This window comes from Typopeltis vanoorti, chromosome 3, assembly GCF_054136105.1.
Source record: "Typopeltis vanoorti isolate ZY-2024b chromosome 3, IOZ_Tvanoo_1.0, whole genome shotgun sequence".
Lineage (NCBI taxonomy): Eukaryota > Metazoa > Arthropoda > Arachnida > Uropygi > Thelyphonidae > Typopeltis > Typopeltis vanoorti.
In genome coordinates, this window is record NC_143551.1 from 141,970,320 (window position 1) to 141,993,383 (window position 23,064).

General features: G+C 34.2%; 1 protein-coding gene across 6 annotated transcripts in view; it reads right to left on the bottom strand.

Moving 5' to 3' along the window:
- LOC150108619 (catenin delta-2-like) overlaps nt 1-23,064 on the bottom strand; it is a 593,872-nt gene that overhangs the window by 378,391 nt on the left and 192,417 nt on the right. The window lies entirely within an intron of this gene.

Sequence of the window (23,064 nt, forward strand, 5' to 3'; positions counted from 1 at the left end):
TGATTGCATTGCCACCTAGTTTTCTGTTCTAGTATTACGGTTCAAAATGGAAAACAAATGTAAATTACTATCAAACATCAACGACTACAAAATTACTGCAATCACCTTTTTTTTTTTTCACATCACGATTAAAATGAAAACTGTATATACATAATTCAAGACGTACACAACCATATTGTTATTTGCATCGCCAAATAACATCACCTAGCAAAAACAAAATAAGCTACGCAGTAGTGGCTATATTTACACTTAAGGCTTTTGTAGACGCAGTACCATCGATAGGATGTAGCATGGAGGCAGCCTGCCTCGCGGCGAGGCTTAATAAGGGCGCTCGTTCAGCCATATTGCGGTAGGCGCCATCGCTACAAAAATTGCGAAAAGAAGTTTTTCCAAGCTTAAACTGATTAATTATTTGCGAACAGCAATGACCCAAGAAAGATTGGTTGTTTTAGCAACTATATCGATAGAGGCTCTTCTACATTTATTATAAATAAAAGTAGAAGAGCTTATAAACAGTTTTATTGTGCGATATCCCCCGTAGAGCAAACATTTAATTAATATTATTATGTAATTGTTTTCCATTAATGTTTCCCTTGTAATAAAAACAAAATAGCAATTGGACATTTTCTTATATTTTTGTCTTATAATCCATCGGGGGCGATATTTAATTGTTTGCCTCAGGGCGAGATCTAATCTGGGAACGACCCTGTGTAGACGTTTCCATGGGAATAATTTTGTCAACAATAGCTTGCTTCTGAAAGAGATCTGGGTTCAAATCCAATCTGTGTTTATGGCCTTTTTTTTTTCCTCAGACAAAGACCAGTTATCCAGTTTTAAACGCACATATTAGCTCTCCTCATTCCCTTCTCAAGGTTCGTGTTTTCTTTCCCAGAAAACAGACTATGGACATAAAGAGATGATAATCTTATCCGACCAAGAGAACAAAATATTAAAAATCCTTCAACATCTGATCGGTGCATTTCATTAAGAAGAACTTGGACTACATTTAGTTTTCTGACCGTTAACGACATCTGGATTTTAAAACAGAATTACAAGGATACTTAAGTCATTCAACAAACACGAGTACAAAAATACACTTTCACAATACATTAGGCTATAAACAGTCATACAGTTGAGGCGTGTCCACTTCAGCTATGTTTATAGATAACCGCTTTTCTGGACACCTTCCACTAAATGTTGAAACATACGCAAATATTTTGACTCGGTTGCTACGCTTTGTCAGTTCCAACAGGAAAGTTGAGCGTGTTGGATTCTATCAACCGAAATTTTAACTCCTCCCAAAAGTGTTCGGGCACATCGTGCAGGCCTTTTCAATCTTCAGTATATGACATCGTGCATTGCCATTTCGACAATCGACTGGTCGGTGAGTATCGAAATGGTACCATTGAGTGTCACCCACTGGTAACACAGAATTATTTAAAATGCCGATATATTGTTCATTTTTCAAAACACGAAAAGAAGGTCAGTTAAAACCATGAGAATTATCTCATCGCCGTACTCAAATTTGATTTGAAGGCGAAACATAATTCGTTAATCCCTACCAGTTTACCTAGGTCCTATGCGAATCTCAAAAGTAAACCATATACGAATTTCACTTGGTATAAGGTTTAGAGTGTATATGATAGCCCTTTCATGAAAATTACGGTCATGAAGTTGAGTACATAATGTTCTGGCACAAGCTTCTACAGCTACCTTGAACGTCTGAGAGAATCTGCTGAACCGTGAGTGAAGGAGGAACATTTTTCAGCACTATTTCTTTTGTGTCAGAATGATTTCTGCAAGAGTGTAAAGAAATTTAGCTAGTTCTTTACTTGTAAATAATAACGATTATCAAATTTCCTTCAAATACTGATTGTAAGCAGAGTAATGAAAAAGTAGAATTAGCACTTTGGGATATTACTCATTATATTTATTACCTCTCCTTTCGCTGAACTTCCTAGAGAAATTTTGAAGAAAATTTTAAAAATATTCCTTTTCTTAATAAGTCAAATAATTTCCACTAAGGTATTGAACCAACCAACCAACCAACCAAATAGATTTTTCGCTCAAATATTATTACATAAGACGAAGTAGAACAAGCAAACAAGGACGTCACCAGTCTATTCAAATTTTTGAGATGCCTGTAGATCAGAATTCTTCCTAATAACTTTGCATCATCAGCATGTTATTTGCATTGAAACATGGGCACTCCTGAGTGGGACTCGTGTCTACAAGTTAATCAGACCCTACCGCATTCCCCTATTCTATAAATTTTCCAACAGTAACAGCTAAAACACAAATCCTGTGGGATCCCCAAGTTATTTTCTAATCCTCAGACAGTTTCTGTATAGACAACTACTCATTGATTTCATAGAACTAGTTCAATTTGTCAACCGATTATTCTAACTGCATTCATTTCAATCCTCATTTGATGTGGGGCATTTGCTAAATGCCTCTGGGAAAAAGTAAAAATATTACACTATATGCATTTTTCATATCAACCGCGATTATCGCCTTACAAAATGTAACAGGAATTCCATGGATATATACTACCTGAGACTCATGCAAATCTCCATATATATATATATTGTTTGTCCTTGTCTACTCAAATCCTGTATTCTAAATGATACCAATTGTCTCCCTTAAACTAAATGATAACAAAGGGAACTGAAAATTGCAATGATATTAAGTTTTCATACTTTTTTTTTTTTTGTAATGTCTTGCAAGATTCATTACATTATAGACGAAGCTAATTCTTGCTGAAATTCCGTCTCTCTTAAATCGAAATGTCGTCCTATTTCCAATCACTTCTAAATTCACTCACCATTAATTGCTCAACGTTTCTCTCTCTCTCTTTGTAATAAAAGGAATATGGATAGACAAGTAAAGAATAACTGTGTAATATTTAACTTAAATTACTTGTTTCTTAGCTGCACACGATTCTTTCCTAACTGGAACCCGCGAAGGTTACTGCTGAAAGACAGACAAACCGACGATTAAACACATGCAACTAATGTAATACACTGGATGATCTCTGTTTTCTGTCCCCACTCTTTCTTCTTCCAGTGCGGGAAGTAGCTTTGCTACGCATGCTTTCCACACCGTAAATACTGAACAAGGGAGGCTGCACCTCTTCCACTATTTTGCTTGTATAACAGTTGGAAAAATGTAAGCAGAGTATTAGCAAAATTAAAAAAGGTATAGCATAAAACAAAAATTTAACTAAGTTTATTTTTAAGAAAGTTTTCTATAAAATAAAAATAATTATACAGAAAAACACAAATTTTTTCAAATGAACTTAGATATTCTAAACTTACAGTTGAGAGAACTGAGACACTTTAATGTCCTAAAGCGATTAATTATTTATGACTTGTTGTGACTCTTTTAACAAACCCGTGCAAAAAAAGGTTAGAAAAAATACCATTATCAAATCCTTTTAATCTTCATAGTCATCTGAATCGGTGTCCGAATAGCCATCACTTACACTGATCACCAAAGATTCGCATAATTCTTCGATAATTCCATCTCTGTCCCAATACATATTTTCCAATGAGGTGACATGAAAGCAATATTTTCGCCAGTTTTGAACTGTAATACTTTCGATCGCCTATTCTGAAAGCTTAAAAAGTTTCGACGTCAATATCTTCAGTTACGTTGCGATGGCGAATGAAACTTTTCACTTCTGCCCAAACACATACTCAAAAACATTATTATCGCAATGATATGGTGGTAGCCTCAAAGCTAGAAATTCATGTTCTTTGAGCATCGTGTCGAATTTAAATAGTTTAGTTGTGGGCGAGTTTCTTTTGACCAAATTAAGCAATTCAATTTTTCGCATATCTGGGGAATGAGAAATGTTATTTGCAGAGAGCCAATCCATAAGAACTTGCTTCTTATTAGACCAATTTGGAACTTTGTTTAATCGAATAGAGTGATATGAAGCGTTATCAATTATAACAACAGCATTTTTAGGAAGGTTTGGAATCAGTTTTTCTTCTGCTCACTTTTCGAAGATCGTAGAATTCATTTGCCTGGCTTTGTATAGTAAGTTTGAATTCGGTAAAAAAAAACCATTTCTCCACCCGCACAAAAAATTATGCGCCGCGAGGCATTTCCGGTTTGTAGCACTCCACATTCTTCTTTAGACTGCCAACATTTTCTATAAGTTAAATTACTATCAATCCAAGTTTCATCTAGATACACAATCGGTCTTTGCTCCTCCCTGAAACGACTTATTGCTCTCAAATACTGCGTTCTAGATAAAGCAATGTCACTTCTCTCCATGATAAGTTTCCTTTTATTCTGGGACTTTTTAAAACAAAATCCGATTTCATGAAGTATTTTCCTTAAAGTTTCTCTTTTCCAAGGAAAATTAATTTTTTCTTTAAGCACAGGAATCAATTTCGGAACAGTTGGCATTCTTTTCTCGACCACGTAAAATTCGTGAATTAAAGTTCTTATAACGTCTACATCAAAATCATTCAAAGCTACGGTTTCGATGGTTTTCTTTACTCTGGCGCTTTTTTTTTTTTTTTTTAGGAGATTTAAATTTTGGCTTACCTTCACCTTTTGATTCCCTACGAATTATTTTAACAGTCGACCCCGATGCAATTGCACTTGCACGTTTTATGACTTGAGAAAGGGGAACAAGGAGACGATTCTTTTTTCGCAGAATGTCAGCACATTATTCAATATTCTTTTGCAAGAGCTACTGAAACGCTTAACAACAGAACTTGTTGACTGTACTGGATCCATCATACAAATTAATAATAAAAAAGAATGAAAAAAAGCGACAACAAAAATCAAGCTAGTACTAGTACAGCGACAGACAAGAAAGCATGTGAATTCGCATGTTGGCGACCAATTCGTATATTATTTCTTTCTCCCCTTCAGCATGAATCGACTATTATTGGCAAAATGCCAAGGAGAGATCTACAAACGGTGGGCGAACTATATACATATAATCTTATAATTTACATAAAGAATTACAATACAATAGGCTCGAATCTGAGCCGAGGTGTTTCTGGTAGCGTTGCATGGCGTGATGGCATGCGCAGTGCAAAGTTCGCATGTTGTGTGTTCAGAACCAAGGCTGCAGTGAAGTAGCACGATACAACACGGGCGAGCGCTGCCAAAAACACCTCGGATTCATTACACGTTTGATTCTGAATTAATTTTTGGTCGTTGCGCGTTCCGAAACCTTTTACTGTTGCCAAATTTATCGCAACCTCTACATTCAGTTACGCGACTCCATTTGAGGTCGCGACCCACAGTTTAAGAAGCTCTGATCTATTTGACTAACACTATAAATCCCAAATCTGCCCAGCCTTGGAATATTGCTTTAAATCTTGTCGGCGGTTCCCCCCCCCCAACTTCCTTCAGTGTTAGACTGTATCCAGAAGAGCTATTGTATTCGCTTAATAGATATGTTACTTCCCACCTAACCGACTCCCTCTGGTCGCCTTTCTCATGGGTGCTCTTTTTCTGCATTATGTCATTTCTATAGATATTTCCATGGACGTTGTTAAAAGAACTCGTCGTTAATATTCCTCTACTTACCTTTAATCATATATGAACACAGATAAATGCTGGTCATTATCCATATACCGTTCAGTTTCATTTAGTGAACTATGTTCTCATCTTCTTCTTTCCATTTCATATACCTCTGTCCTTTGGAACAGTCTTGTCCATGCTATTTTTCTAAAACGTACGTAACCTTCAACTCTTCAATCAAAATCTTAAGATTTCCGTCTTCTGTCTGATCACACTTATCCACCCGCGATATTGCCATATTATAGGTCTTGAAATTTCTCGTATGAAGTTGATAGAAAAAAGCCACATTGTTATTATTGCAAACAATTCTAAATGACTGAAGAACAGGATTGTTTTCAGAATACTCGAGTATATTTCATGTAGCAGGTCTTAACAAAATGAATGCTGTGGTGGTTATTCAATGAAAGTTTAATTTCAGTACGCTATAAAGAGCAAGGAAATATGCTCCAGATTATTAATTCATGAGAGACATTTAGATTGCTGAAAGCTTGTAGGATTTCCTGTGGGAGATGCTTCTGCCTTAACTTTACAGTGAAGGTAAACCGATCTTCCCAAACGTGAAACGAAATATTTTCTATTGGCCTCTCTCTCTCTCTCTCTCTCTCTACCATCTCTTAGAATAAGATGCCAATATAGCGATGGTGAATTTGTTGTAAATAATAATTGAAGAAAAAAAAACTCGATAGTAACGATGATTAAATTGGTTCCGCCCTGTTTTATCTCCACAAGAACAGAATGCATGAATATTAAATTACTTTAAGAAAACGTTTATTCAGCTTTTCGCAGCTGGGAAACTCCCCAAAACAGTACTTACGCAAGGATTAAATAAACCTTGTCACTTTTCAGGCTTCCAGTAAGCAAGGTCGATGAAATCGTCTATCCACTAAAGACATTCACAAGCATTCAAGCTACATGGGGGGGGGGGGGGGGGAATCGAAAAAGCTGTGTGGTAATACGGAACAGTTACATGTAAAGCCATCCAAGCTGAATGAAAATATCAAGTCAAAATGCGAAATTGCAATGAATTCTAGTCCACACATTTAGTATGACATTTATTACCAATTGATTCGATGTGGCTGCCAGATCGCCCAATGTAGAGGAAATTCACATGCCACAGGTGTTCCTTTTGAACACAAATTTCATTTATTTTGGGGTTAAGTATTGCATAATTGAATTTCTTTTATACTAGCGATGGAGTCGAACCTGTTCGAATTTAAGGTATATTGCTAATTCTATATTCTCTCTATATGGTGTTAGAGATTCGCTGGTAGATTAATGAATTCACAGGCACAATATTTACATGTACTTGAACGGCAAAGCAGTAGCAATCTGCTCGTTTGCTTGATTTCCACGTTTTCAAAAGCGTTCGAACGATGACCATACCGATTATTTAAACTTTAGTCTGTTTTTGTTTCTAATCACTCCGCTTGCAACAAGTAATTTTGTAAAATTTTGAAGAACAGCGCATTGCAAATATGAAATATCAATTATTTATAGATGCTTTAGGGTGTAAGATTGAATATTACATTTCCAAATACAGAAGTCAGCGTCGTTTTTTTTTTTTTTTTTTTTTACTGCTGTGTCGTCAATTTTTCATCCATGTAGTAAAACGAAGTAAACAATTCAATAGGATTTTGTTAATATAATGCCTAGCCTAAACTCTACCGGACATTATATTAACATGCATCCAGAAGGTTAAAAAATACATAAATAATAAATAAATATTCTTATAAAGTTTTTTTTACTATAATTGATAAATATTTTTCATCTTAAATTTAGTCAAGGTGATGGAATTATGAATGAAATCAATTTCGGAGAGTTTTCTGAAATAGCGGCCATCTATGAACACGGACCGCTCGTAACTTGTATTCAATATCCTTAAGATTGCATTGTAATCCCCAAACCTTGTGAACTTAATTACTACCAATAAGTTTTGCTTTTTGGGATTACGATATGAAAGCAATTTAACACTTCACTCTTTTTTTTTTCTTTTTTGAATGAACAAATTTTATTCATAAATTAAAAATTTCAACCGCATGTGATCTAATTTCAAAACAGCACATGGCGAGGAGAGACTTTCTGATAGGCCAAATTTGTGTCGTAGATGTTTGTGAATATGTAATTCGCGCATAATTTTAGCTGTTCCATGTAAGAGAGAGCATCACCATACCTATTATAGAAAGAAATGCCTATGTTAAAAGAAAGTGTTTAGTCTCTAGAACAGTTTGAGAATTAATATTTATCCCACCAGCGAGTCTAATACACTATGTTTATATTTTGTGGATGGATGCATAAAGTTTCTCATAAGCGAATTTCTTGTTTGATTTTATTTATTCTAGTCAAAGCAAGCTGATAGAAAAATTAAACTCAACAGTAAACCAGTGGGAGTGGAAACAGGAATAAATCCTGCTGGATAGGACCATCAAACAAAGGCGTCTAATTTGCCTTCGTAAACTGAAGTCTTACCTCTTTAAGTTGAATGGAATATATATATTCTCAAATTAGGTTAAGGAATGTCATTTCTATGTAGACAACAATAGTCGTCTCCTAAATGGAAACTCCCTATTCAACCGCCGACCCAGATTATTCTGTTATTCTTGTTGTTTCCTCTGCGGAAGCAGGCGTCAGTAACACATGGCGTGCCTTGTACGGAGATGACTAGTTGTGGGTGCCACAAGACTAAGTGGCAGATTGTTAGAGCAGTAGTTATCTTCTTTCTGCCTTGTAACAATTTACATGATAGCCCGACACCTACCTAATGTCAAGGCTGAAATACCTAACACAGCTTATTTCAGGAAACCCGAACGCACTGCGAACTAATTCGTAGTCTGTTATAACTGAAATAGTTGTCAGCATTAGTGGTATTGTAAGATCCCGATAACAAGACTTTGGCAATAATACGTTGATTATTTTAGTTATTACTTTTGGTTGCATTCTAATATGTCACATGACCAAAAACAAACAGGAAACGATCTCTAAATGTTTTGCTAAGTTGCATGACTAGACTTCTCTCAGAAGCTACAATGCATTGTAGATAATCATTTACTAGACAGGCACATGACATGTCTCCTTATAATTGTCATAATTTTCATACTTGCGTAGGAATTTTATCTCGAAACAAGGAATGTGCAAACAGACATGCAAAATTGCCGCTGATTAAGTTAAATAATCATGTTATACTTGTTATACTCGCGTTATGGCATTTTCCGCAATAATCTACATAGAGTTGAAGGTAGCAAAATAAATTATAAGCTGTACTCTGGACTTGATCATTACTTAATTACATTTTAGATATCCAAGCGTTAAGACGATGATCAGTAAAACTCGGTTAATCACAATATCTCAAAATACTTTCATTCAGTATCAGGATAATATAAAGTTTTCATCAATGAATAAAATAATATCTGCACTAAGACGTCGAAGTTTCTGGAGGAGGAAAGGAGAGAATACGGGAGTTAAATTTACCTTTGCCAGGAGTTGCACTATTTTGGTTCTAAAGAATAGTGGTTTTGATTTTTAATTAATAAGATAAATGAATGAAAATTTAAAAACCTGCATCTCGAACTTAAATTGAAACTTGAAAACTGAATGAAACATCTAAAAATACTGAATAAGTAACATAGTTGCATATCTATTGGATTTATATTAATCCAAATATTGTAATCACTATAATATCTGGTCAGCGTATAGTACACACTGCAATATCATAGTTTTTCTAAACACTTTCCAAATATCCAGTTAAGTTTCTTTGCTAAATGACGTCAGCTTTACCTTAGGTGATCTGCTATTGAGACCGAAGAAATGTCATGGGGGAGGGACTGCGTATTGCAACGCTGGAATGAAGTAAACTAAGCGTTCATTAGGTTAATAAAATGGATCAAATCAAGATTATCGGCAATAAACAAGAAAAACTATCCACTCATACCTGTGAGGGAACGAAGGAAATCTTAGAGGTAACTACTTGTTGCTCTAGTCGTGTTATTATACGTAGATATTATTCATATATTATTATACGTGTTATTATTCGTATGATATACGAATGCCATAACTGGTAAGTGAACCTTTGACAACTGAAAATGTGCTACTTTAAGCAAATTGCTCTGTTTGATCACTGATGTCTGAATGTAAGCAATGTTTAGTTGGTATAGGAGAGGTCAACTTGGAAAGCGGATATAACAGCGAGTGAGTGAGGGAGGAATTACTTTTCGTTTTGCACAGAGTGACGAAAACAGACAACCGGGTCTGATATTCACAAGTTGATTTCTTACCGAACACTTTTTCGAATACAATATCTGAAATATTGTGCGAATTTTAAATGTTCGAAAATAAATATCCAAAAATGAAACAAAATATAACTTCGCTAATGCTTTTTCTTAATTTATTCCCCTATAGTAAGCGAAACTTTTCAACTAGCTTTTGGAAATCTGACAGCCAGCAATGTCCATCTTTCACCACCATCGGTAGTGGAATTAATTTCGATCAACGTGTTATACACGAAGTTGGCAAATATTGTAATCAGCAAAACTGTATGAATATCGTGTGTGTCAGAAACTAGAATTGAGCTCTCAAATATTTTATTTTCGGCTGATTTCTGCAATGAGATGCTCATTCGTTCATTATACATTTTGTACATTTAAAGTGAATATTTATTTCACTGACAGAATGGAGTATGAATGACGTGAGTCATGTGTCCATGGGATATTCCAAAATTTGGTTAATTTTTCGTGTATTTCATGTTATAGATGGATAATGTGTATGGGATTGGCAGGTCAGTGGCTGGCTTGACTTTTCTGAGATTGAAGCTGTGGGGGGGGGTCAAAGAAAAACTGTATGGAAAATGAAGAAACCAGTACCACAACAGGAATCAACGATGAGCAAAACGTATAAATTATTCAACAGTAATGAATGCATTTACACTACTAAAAATAAATACCAATAACTGTTCCTTATTCCTCCCTGCTGTATCTGTTCCACAGTGGCAACCACGATACCATAAAAATGCATTGTTTATCTGACCATCCTTGATAATAAGCATACTGCAAATTTTTAATCTCTCGTGGGTGATAATGCCATATTAAAACTTTAAATATGAAAAGGTAGGTAAAGTATATCATGATATTCGACTACAATTATTAAATAGGGAGAGAGAAATTGGGCAACTCTCCATAAATCGGAAGGCCCGATCCCGGATGATTCCGCTAAGAGTTCTCGTTCACGCTAGCCTACACAAATGTAAAGCAATGCAAGAATTATAGAAGAATTTCTCCACTAAGCATCCCAGACTGGATGAACCTTAGAACACAAAGAATAATATGGGTGTAGGCCAAATAAAAGACTGTTAAAAAAAATCACGAGAATATAACATGAATTTAAGATCTGTAATAGTGATTTACAAGACGAATTATATATACCTTTAAGATCAGTATGTGCAAAATTTAACTCATCATATATATATTGTAAAATTATAAAAATGTAATCCTAGAAATGATCGAGAAGATTATTAATAAGTACGACTTACATGGATCGCTTTAAGAAAAGCGATATGAAAACCGTTTCAAAAATAGGGAATAGCTTTGAGCAAAAATATGAAGATAAGATTCTTAAATACATCCATAATATGGATGTCTTTTTTTTTTTTTTTTAAAATGAGTCTTGAACCACAGAACGTCAGTTGCAGTCTGATTAGACAATATAATTCAACTACTTGGAACAATTTTAGTAAAAAAAAAAAAAACTTAAATCAGGAAAAATAATATAAAAAGCCTCATATATATATATATATATACACACACACACACACACACACACACACACACACACACACACACACATATATACCACACTTGGATTACTGTGCGCAGATTTGGTCTCCCGGGTTCCAAGGGGATAAAGAAGCTGTAGAAAGGGTACAAAGAAGAGTTACTAAGATTATATCTGGTTTATGGGATTTAGATTATGAGGACAGATTGCGAGTATGTGGATTACAGACTCTGGTTAACATGAGAAAGAGGGGTGATATGATAGAGGTCTATAAACTTTTGAATGGGTGTTATATCATCATTTCAAATGATGAAATTTTTCATTACATTATATGGAAGGTGGGGAGCATCCATTGAAGTTAAGGTTCTTCTCAATGAAGAAAGGGGTAAGAGCTAGGTTTTTCTCTCAGAGAGCAGTGAGTGAGTGGAATAATTTGCCCTTAGGGGTAGTGAGTGCATCTAGTATAAATGAATTTAAGGGAAGGTATGATAGTTGGGTTGGGTTGGGTAATTTACAGCCTCCCTCGATGAGTCCTCGACTCCCTGGAGGTCTCAGATAATAATAATATATGACCAATTGGTAAATTTATATGAAATAATAATCAGCCAAAACACTAAATGAAATTACTATACCGCTAACTAAAGAGATGTGGTCATTTAAAGAGAATGGATCGTAGAATATTATCAAATCATGCATATGGAGCAAAATTTTCCCGAGGAAAAACCAAGATATCAATGAAGTTATTAATAATAAACTGAATTAGAAAAGAATTTCCTACTTTTACGAGATTGAAAACAATTTAGAAGAAAAATTAAAGATAGAAAACTGATAAATCTTAATTGTATTGGAATGAGACGCATCCTGTAATATGAGTATTGATATCCTAATAGAATTTAGGAAATATTACTATCGGACCGGTTTATCTCAATTTTTTGTGCCCCACCACATACGTATGGTGAGAAACAATATACGTATATGAAATTTGAATTTTAAAAAAAGTAGATTTATATATAACTGGTATCTGCTATCAGTTAGGAGACAGGTCAGGATTTAGTGTGTATTTTTCTATGTGTGTATATATGAGCATTAAACTTCTAAGAACAATATTTTTCAGCACGCATGAAGCTTTTTCCATGAAGCCGCGCTTGAACAAATAAGAAAACAGTTATTAGATATATGAAGAGCCAAAGGCTTCAATTCGGCGACATATGACTTGTTTAAGTTAAGGGATATTACATCCCATATCGTTTCTTAGCCGAATAAGAAACTCAAAGAGTTTCATGCCGAATATAGTAGAAACTATATAAAGTTCGGCGATTCCAAGCGTAAGCAAATACCTGGATACTGCAGCAATTGACCCTTAAGGTAAATCATGTCAAAGGTGGAGACATGATTTACCTTAATGTGAGCAAGCTCCGATCACTATTCTTGATATTTACCCATAATATTTACCCAACTAAGAAACGATATGGGATGTAATATCCCTTAACTTAAATAAGAAAACAGTTATTTAAGTTCGAAATTCAGAATAGTACAGTTACTTGCTTTATCTTTGCATTATTAGTACAAAATAGGACAATTCTTATTTTGCGAGAGTTTTACGGTTTGCACAATACATAGAAATGAATTCCAACTGTTTGGAGTTGGAATTCCTTAGTTGCGAAGCAACTAAGGAATTTAGTGTTCTTCTGGCCGGTTTTTCTGCGGGATGATAAGTATTATTACCAACCGATTTGCAAATTTTTTATTCTCGAATCATCGCCAATGACCAGAAATTATCACAGTGGGAGCAAAGTAAGGTCGCCAACATAAACGGACTTTCAAAGTCAAAGTCAGATCAAGTCCATTCAGATCTGACAGTAATAAATATTAGGGAGTGCTTCAGAGTTCCAGCGAATTACAAGCCCGTGACATTTATGAATATAATTTATTTTATTTCTCGTTTAAACGTGATTTTAAGCATTTCTGCTTGCCAAGTAGAAAAAGAATCAATGCTTCTTGTAAACAGCAACAGTTTCAGAATACAAGTTATATACTCGATACACTTTTATTCTTAAAACCGACGAACTTAATGGGTAGTCCATTCTCTGGTCTTTGCAAACACCTTGACTTGTGTGCAAAGATCTTCGAAAACGTGAATCTGCCAGTATGAATAAAGGCCAACAAATACTATACGAACACTATTCAGTCAGACACCACGCAGTTTGACCGGTGCAGCTTTCCTGCCCATCAGATTGATGGAATTGTGAACTAGTGAGGCCCTTCCTACTACAAAAAAACAGACCTAGCTGACGGGCTTTGCTTTCCCGGGAGAAAGTGCACAGCTTGGAAGAAGAGCTAGATATACAATCGAGAATGAGCGTAAAGTAGGTTATAATGTGGCGACTGAAGCGTGTTTCCATTTTCTTCTTCGATGCGTGAAGAAATGAACCCTAAGTGGGCGGCAAGCCGTGGAGGAAAGGGAGGGGATTAGAATTTCAAAGTGAAAGAGCCTTTTCCGTTATATGCATTTTTGTTCGTTCTATATCGTAAACCTACGTTCTCAACACAAAGTCATCCATGAACGGAGACCTTAGGAAGCGTCCTCCATTTATACTCTCCTTAAGAAGAACTATATCGTGTCAATAGCAAACTCCAAAATATCGATTACTGTTAATCATGGTTTTATTTTGATAGCGAGGGATTTGATTACTGGTTTTTATTCGGCAGCTTTATTTTTATTATTATTGTTTATTTTTATTCTGCATTTCAATATTTCAGATTTAAAAAAAAAAAAAGTTCGACCCCCTTCCTCCAACCTTGTTTACCTAGGTATTAGGAGAGGAAAGGATAAGAGTGCCTATTTATTATGTGGCACACCAGCAAGGAGTCATCGAGGGAGGGCGCTCTACAACTTCATCTCCACCATTTAATCCACCACCAACACAGAACCGCTACCACCATCATCGTCTACGCACAACGCCATCTACTGCTCACCACCACTAATAATATTTCTTGTCTGTAAATTTTATATTACCGCATTTACTCGAATATAACTCGCCCTCGCGTATATCTCGCACGCATGATTTTACTTTACGAAGAAAGAAATTAAAATGTTTCGTATATATTCGCACACGAAAAAAGTTTAAAACTTTAAGAAATAAGTAGTTAATGTTGTTATGGCAGTTTCAGATATTTTATAATTCAACAATCGTCGGAGTGCCTTTGTCGTTCAGTCGCGCGACCTTTTGTTAACACCATACCAATCATGTGTATAGAGATGGAAACAAACAGTAGAGGAAATGTGGGAGTGAGGACACTGACTTCTACTCGATTTTGGATTGCGCGGGGGAAGATTAAGATTAAGAGACAATCATTAGAACTGTTGTAGAACTAGACTGAGAACTTGGGGCATGATTTCGCCAGAAATAATTAATTTAATTACAGAAGCATTGTCGCTAAAAGATTCAAATATATCGCGTAAATAACGTTGATAATTAAAATTTAAATGCATTCATTTTATAATGTGAACAATTATAAATTATGAGGATTTAATTATAAACGTCAATTTAGTTTTTTGCTGAAAAACACTTTACTTTTCGAAACTCCCCTGCATATATCTCGCACCAGGATTTTTTAACTTTAATTTTTGGGAAAAAAGTGCGAGTTGTATTCGAGTAAATACGGTATATATAAAATAGGATTTCGAAAGTAACTAAATGATGCATAGCCTTTCTATGCACCTACCGAAAGTACACTTATGAAAACTTTGACTGGGAGTGTATGGTATCGAAGGTTTTGGCCTTCGATACCAGTCTCTGATTAGAATCAGAGTTCAAACAGCTGTCAGGCCAATGAAACGTAAGAGCTAAGAGACAAATATACGAACTATTGGGTAAAGTCCGTGTTTTATGCGTCTCAAGCCAAGCATCTTCCCATACCGAAGGTTATATTCTCAAACTCCTAAATTTTTCAAACTAAGTTTTGGTCCTATCTAGTTATATAATAACAATAGATTAATATCCTTAATAAGATGGAAATTCAAACGAACGCTTAATAATTATCCTTATTTATAAGAAAGTTTTCCAATGCCTGGAAACCCTAGACCAACGATTAAGATATTGTTTTGTTTTTCCCCTCACAAGATGTAACGGCAATGCAAAACCTACGAGAAACTCGCATAACTCGGTTATAAAACATGACACTGTGTATATATTAAATATAAATTTTTAGCGCACTTTACCTAGCGGTAATTTTTGTCATCCTCTCTATATTTGGTAGTCCCGACAACTCCTTGAAAACTTTCCCCGTAATCCGCAAAGACGGATTGACGCAGCTCAGCTATTTTTGGATCTGTAATTAATTAAAATGAACTGAAGTTGCAGCTTTGGACTCGATGCACAATTAATTACAGTCTCCAGGATGCATGTTGAGGCAATTAATTATCATTCACCCGATACTAAGGTTGGATGACCTATTTAAACTGCGTAAGAATAGCGAATTATTTTTGGGATATCCTCGCATATAATCATACACACGCCTAAGAAATAAACATTTGTATACACTTTAATATATGTTTTACAAAAGTACGAAACAAATGTCAAATAATAAAGTAGCTAAGATAACTTTCAGTCGGTTATTAGACGAGGGAATTTTGGATTTGCTTAAGTACTTAGGATTCGGTAGAAAATCGGGGAGGATAGATTTTTTTTTTTAAATGTAACTTTCACACATGAAAGGTTGCAAACCTATAGTATATTAGCTTCGTGAATGGGCTAAGGATTTATTATTATTATATTAAAAATCCATAAACTGCCCACGATACTAATGTACTATATATTTTTGAATTTCATTTTTTTTTTTTTTTTACATCATATACGAGAGAGATAAACCAAGGAGCCCGACAGGGATGTCCCCTCTCAGCAACTCTGTTTAATATCTACTTAAATGAAATAATAATAAAATAGAATAAAAATTTACATCAAAGAATTAAACTTTCTCCTACAGTTAACTTAAACACTCTCCTCTTTGCCGACGACCAAATAATAATTATAAATTCTGAAGATAACTTACAGAAAGCTATTTTAGATCTAAATGAGATATCCAAAGATTATGGTATGATAATATCAACAGAAAAATCAAAAGCTATGGCTTTTAAAGGACAAGATCCAGCAAGAACTAAAATAGTAATAGATAACAAGATCTTAGAACAGGTGAATTCATTTAACTACCTAGGATGTATGATCACATATGAAAATGAAAAAGATATAAGCGTAAAAATTGCAAAATATTTAAAAATAACAGGTGTAATTAACTCTATATTTAAACCAAACCTAGTTCAAAAACAAACCAGGCTAAAAGTATATAATACATTAGCCCTACCAGTCTTAATGTATGGAAGCGAAATTTGGACAATAAAACAAAAAGACAAACATAGATTAACAACAGCAGAAATGAAGTTTATGAGAAAAACTGCAAAGTATACCCTGTTTGATCACAAAAGAAACGAAGATATTATGAGAGAATTAAACCAAGAAACAGTAATAGAAAAAAAATAAAATATATAAACATAAATGGATGGAACACGTTCAAAGAATGAAAACAGAAAGATTACCAAAACAAGCCTTAAAGTACAAGCCATTAGGAAAAAGAAAACCAGGACGTCCTCTTAAACGATTCAACGATGACTTCTAAGGCCGGAACAGGCCATGCTAGGCCTAAATCCTTGATACGCATGATGATGATGATTGATTTTTTTACATAATCTGGAAACCCTAGAGACCAAACATAACTTTTTTTTTCTAGTCACGAAATGCCTCCAGAATAAGCGGGAGGGTGGTGTCACATCACACAACGAAATTCATCCCCATCTAAAGACAATCACACACATCCATACCCACCACGGGATTCGAACTTGCCACCTGTTGGTTGGGGGCGTGGGGTGCACCCCACACACTGGGCCAACAAGGCTGTTTCATGTTCTGTACAACCACAGACATGGGGTTTCGAAATAAAATCATTCGGGAGAAATGTCAAAAAAACAGGCTTATCGCTGACCGCACACACTTTATAGCAGAACAAGCAAAACTAATTCATATAAAAATCACAGAAATCGAAAACATTCAATAAACATAAAAATAAATTTAACAGACTAGTTGAAGCTTTGAAGAACGTGGACCACACAGTAATGAGTGTCGAACAAAACGCTACTAAAAGATAAAACTATTAGTTTTAATCTTATATTGACCTCTTTATTCGAATACTGAAAAAAAAAAAAAGTTCAGCTGCGAATAATTCCCTCAGCGGTTGCATCTAAGGAAATCAAACTGTATAAAAATCTGAAAGTTAAAAAAAAAAAAAAAAAAAAATTAAAGTAATATACTGAAAATGTACTATCAACTTCAACCCGGCACTGCTGTTCAACATTATCTATCAGGAAAATTACCATTATTCTTATAGCGATAAGTGTACTTTATTTTTAAGGTAAACTTTAAGCTAATTGTCTTAAGCAGTTTTTTTTTTTTTTTTTTTTTAAAAAAACTGAATGTGTGATAATCACATGAAGTATTTTCCCATTTGTTATTGTAAACATTCCATTACTTGATCAAACACATAGTCAAATATTTATTTGGGATCCAAGTACAGTCATATCTCGGAGTTACATCACACCTTCGGTTCCAGAAGAGTACCGTACTCGAAAATGTCCGTTAATTCAAAGCACTGTGTCGAAGTTTAAAGACGGTCATGACTGAAATAAATAAAAACTAATGGTATGAAAACTGGTTTATGAAATGAGCTCTGAATTCAGATTGCGATCCACTCTCAGCACTCAGTCATTCAAAGATTAAAATGATTAAACTTAATGATGAAAGTGGAAAGTTTAATAATCATTTTAATCTTTGAATCGAATGTAATAGTCTTACGATTCTTCACTTTCATCTGCATTATATTAAGTTTAATCACAACAAAAATATTAAAATTTAAAAAAAAAAAAATTTTAATATTCACTCAACACAAACACGTGATGACACGAGTTGTGTCTAACTGCACACTGACGATAGCGAGACATGGACACCTTTCACCTGGTAATCAGGGCGCTAAAGAGCCGTAACTACGAAGCAAGTGACGTCAGTTAATACATTTTAATAAATACTGCATATTTCTTTTAAAAAGGGGAAAAAAAGAAAAATTTGTAATTTCACTAGTTATTGCATCGTATACCCATTTTTAATCAATCCTATCAGAAAAAAATTTTTTTTTCTCCGGTGATAAATTTATCCCAAGTTTTGATTACCATTATTTACGGACTATTTAGGAAGGCGTAAAATAAGAGGGAGAGATTAAAAACTACGAACGAGCAAAACTATCTCAATTTACGTAACAAGATTCAGTATTATCACCAAAAGAAAAACAATTATATATTTTTTAAAAGGTACCATTGAGAAGGGAGAATGGTGGCACAAGTTAATTCCTTCTAAAAATTAAATGATACATAGACAAATGAATCTTTAATAACACTAATATCAACAAACTTCAGTCTGGTGGAGATATGTATAATATTTTTTCATTGTTGTAGATTTTTTATAGGAAGTTAGGACTATACGTGAGGGGAAGAAAGGATTAAATGTTGGAAGAAAGAATCTTATTAACACCGGATGGCAATAACTATACAAATCAGATGTTGGATTATATAAAGATGTCATTTAAGATTGCGTCCATGGAAATAGTATATGGCAAAAACTATTTAGGAAGGAGTAAAATAAGAGAGAAAGATTATTAAAAACTACGAACGAGCAAAACTATCTCAACTTACGTAAAAATATTCAGTATTATCACCAAAAATAGAGTATAAACTTGTCGCTATATCTGGATAAATTTTAAATGATCCAACATTTTAAAACAGTTTCCATGAGTACTGTCAAAGAATCAGTCTTAAAGATCAAAATAATGTTTCATAGCATTGATATTCTTGGAACTGTGGGGGGGGGAAGCAAAATGAATACGGTTTACACATTTGAAAATATTTACTTCACATACAGGATATAAGAGCAGTTGTCAATTTTTTTTTTTTACTTGTTGATATGCATCGTTTCGAAGGGTAGTGATCATAAAGTGAATTGCATTCAATGAATCTGGAAGAAACAGACAACCAGTAGCGCGAATATCTTCCTTATTTTCTGAAATGTCTTCTTGATAAGCTTTTATGAACAGGTTGTTTATTGAAGTTTACTGAACACACAAATTCCTTTCAAACGGAAAGACACTACCGTGTGACGTCAATTTGACATGCTAAAGCAGGTGCCACGATCGAGAGTTCCTTATCCCTGCTGCAAAGCATAACCTCGGCAAGGTTGTTGAGACATCGTATACACAAACTTTAATTCGTTGGGTTAATGGGAGGGAAGATGTGACAGCAACAGATGTAACAGATTAAACAACTCCTTGGGCTGTTACTATCTAATTTATATCTTAAAGATATTGTAGATTATTTGAAAGGAGCTGCACAGTTGAATGAAACAAGAAAGAAAGAACGACTAATATAGCAGCTCTTCAGAGGATTTAAATATAACGGACAGGTAGTAGTAGGACCGCACTTCATTAGAATAAGGAGACAAGGTGTGTGACAATAGAGAGACTAAGACATGAGTGATATTCTAAAGATTTTGGTCCGATATGATCGGATCAAGATTTAATTCCTATTCCACAACTTTTGAAAGTTGTCCTAAAAATCGCTAGAAAACAGTACAGTAAGTTATAGTATATAAATCACTATAAAACATCTACAATGGTGCATCCAAACACTGCACTATTATTTTAAATTATTTTAATAGTATGTTCTATAAGACAGCAATGTCTTCTCTACAGGTGGTGCAGAAAAATTCTTAATTCTTAAAATTCTATTTAAATAGTTTATAAGGGAACTATCTTTTTCACTGGATTCTCTTCATAAACCAAGATTAAGATTTTTCAGAAGATCGTTCTTTTCGTGTTTTTGTTTCCAGCAAAATAAAAATTATTAAAAAAATAATTTCAGAAGAAATAAAACATTACATAAGAAATATAATGTATGCCTTACATCATTCATACTGTCCAACTGTATATAAATTATCTATATCAGTGCTTCCCGAACGTCTGGATGCCAGGGCCTTCTTTGGAAAAATTAAAATATTTCACGCCCCCCCCTCGAAAAATAATCGTAATATAGACATATATTATTATAATATTTATTGTATTTATATTCAATACAAAACATACACAGCAAATATTGCAAAAATCAAATGCAAGTATTACATTTTTAGCATCTTACATACACATTTGACATGCCACATTATATTTTTATATCGATAGATATATTGTTATTGTACATTTGCAGTACAAGCACATGAAACGTAAAACGATTAGTAATAAAGAAAGAATTAAAAACGTAAAAGAAGTTTAATAACAATTTAATGTGATGGATGTGTTTCAATACTGCTACACAAAAAGTCAATATCAGGTGAAATATTTGAAACTGCAATTCTTAGATTTCTCCTTTGAAATGAAACTTATATGAATAAGCATATATTTACTAATATTCATTAATCGCCAAAATAGGCAGGAAGCAAAATTTGTGATCCAGCACCAATGTGTGATTTTTTCCATTAAAATATAAAAAATAACAAAAAAAGAAATAATAAATAAAAATTAAATACGTTTGTTTTAAGATAAAAATCTACTTAGTCTTAAAACATTTTAAATTTGTTTACATTATTTCACGCCCCCCCCCCTCAACGAAACCTACGGACCCCCAAGGGGGTGCGGCCCACAGTTTGGGAAGTGCTGTTCTATATAATAAGTAAACTAGGCTAGATGGATCGAACTTTTCGAAATCTTCGTCACAACTTAAATGTCAAAAGGCCAGATGAAGAAAAAAAAAATCGTGTAGATTATTATAATATAATAAAGCTAAAACCGAGCATCGCACTTTAGGTATTCGATATTTGCAAAATTACTTCACACTGAATTGTCTGTATTCCATCATAACAGATTTCTCCAGATTAATGATTAAAGAAAATACAAACGGAGACTTTTCTTTGAAGTTTATAGTCCGTGGCTGGGATATCCATAAAGCAACACGTATGGAAATTATCAATAAAACAAAAGTGAACATCCCAATAGCATTCTTACATTGAATTTATCACAAGCATCGAACTAGAACAGTTTTTGGCTCCCTAAATGTAGACGGTTTATTTCTTGTAATTTGTAAGAATATTTTTGCAACGTTCTGGGTAATTTAAATATAATTTTGTCTCTAAAAGTGGCTCGATTGGAACCAAGACAGAACCTGACAAATTTTAATCAAAATCAACAAATACCAGATTTCAATAAAACCCGTTCAGCGGTTGTTTCAAATTATGTATAGGTAAAGTAACCGAGGATGCGACGCCAGTATATTTATATCTGCTAACTGCACGTGTTTTTACGAGTGGTCTGCCTATTTCGCAGGGATAAAAAACCGGTTTCTGGGAACCCTACACCTGAGACGTTAATTCAATTTTAGGCGAAAAGCCATTTAACGTCCGGGCCCTAGATGAAATTCGAACCTTGGCTTTTCCAACCAATGGGCATCTTCAATACCGACTGGACTATGAAGACTTGTTGAAGAACCTCTGTAGCTTTAGTACTGACGATGAAAAGAAGGAAAAAAATTAACACGTGATTACTCAATGTTACGAAATATCTAAGAATTTTTAATTAATAATCAAATGAACTTGCACTTATTGTAGAATTAAATGTCAAATAAATTTTCACAACATATAAAACGAGCCTTTGGTTATTTCTCACATTTTGATACTTACTGTTCAGTTATATGCTTATCGCTTGGTAGACTTCAACACGAAAAAGGTTAGCAATGCTTGAAAAACGTTGAACAAAGTTATTTTACTATTGGACTGTGCTGAAAAATGAAATCAAAAGTGTAATTTTTATGCAAGATTTTAGAAAATTTTTGAAGTAGTGCAATGAATTTATTTTATTTTTTACTATATTCCCATTATTTAACGAAGCGGATCGGTTCATTTTATAAATTACTGAAACTTCCGTTATTTATAGCATTAAAAAAAAACAGTTTATAAATATACGAGTGAAAGGAACACAAAAATTGAAGGAATTGGTTTCTTGTTTTGAATATTCTGGAATCCAAGTCAATTTTATGAAATGGTATCCCTTGGTAATACTTGAACGAAAAACATTTTATTTGAAGCATAACTAGGTTTACGCTCATTATAGCAGGGCATAGCACATAATGACTAAGAAGCAAGCTAATTTTCCTGCATGCGTGTCTGAACGTTCCTTTTTGTTAATTAAATTATCATTAAGCAAGTCGAGTGATTAACTAAGTAATTTATATAGACTGTGACATTTTTAAACGGCGTGAAAATAAAGTGTGCTGCAAAAGACCTCTTTACAGACCCAGCAGCAAGTCTTATTACAGTAAGAGGTTTACGATGTGTGGTTAGTTTCCATAACAACAGATGCACCTAGTTAAAGAAAGCAGTAATGGAGAGAATGTCTTCAGGTAATAGGCGCTTAAATTTCAGTAGAGCGGCAACAAACTGCTGTGGGTTGTCGGGAGTTTTCCCATTAAGTGCGATTTGAAGATTTTTCAATACCGATGAAGTAAGGAGGGGTTGATTTCCTTAACAGAAAGTTGCTGCTCGTATTTATGCAAAGTTCTACTAAATGGAAGCTACCAATTGAATACACTCGACAAATGATTCAATACTGGAAAAC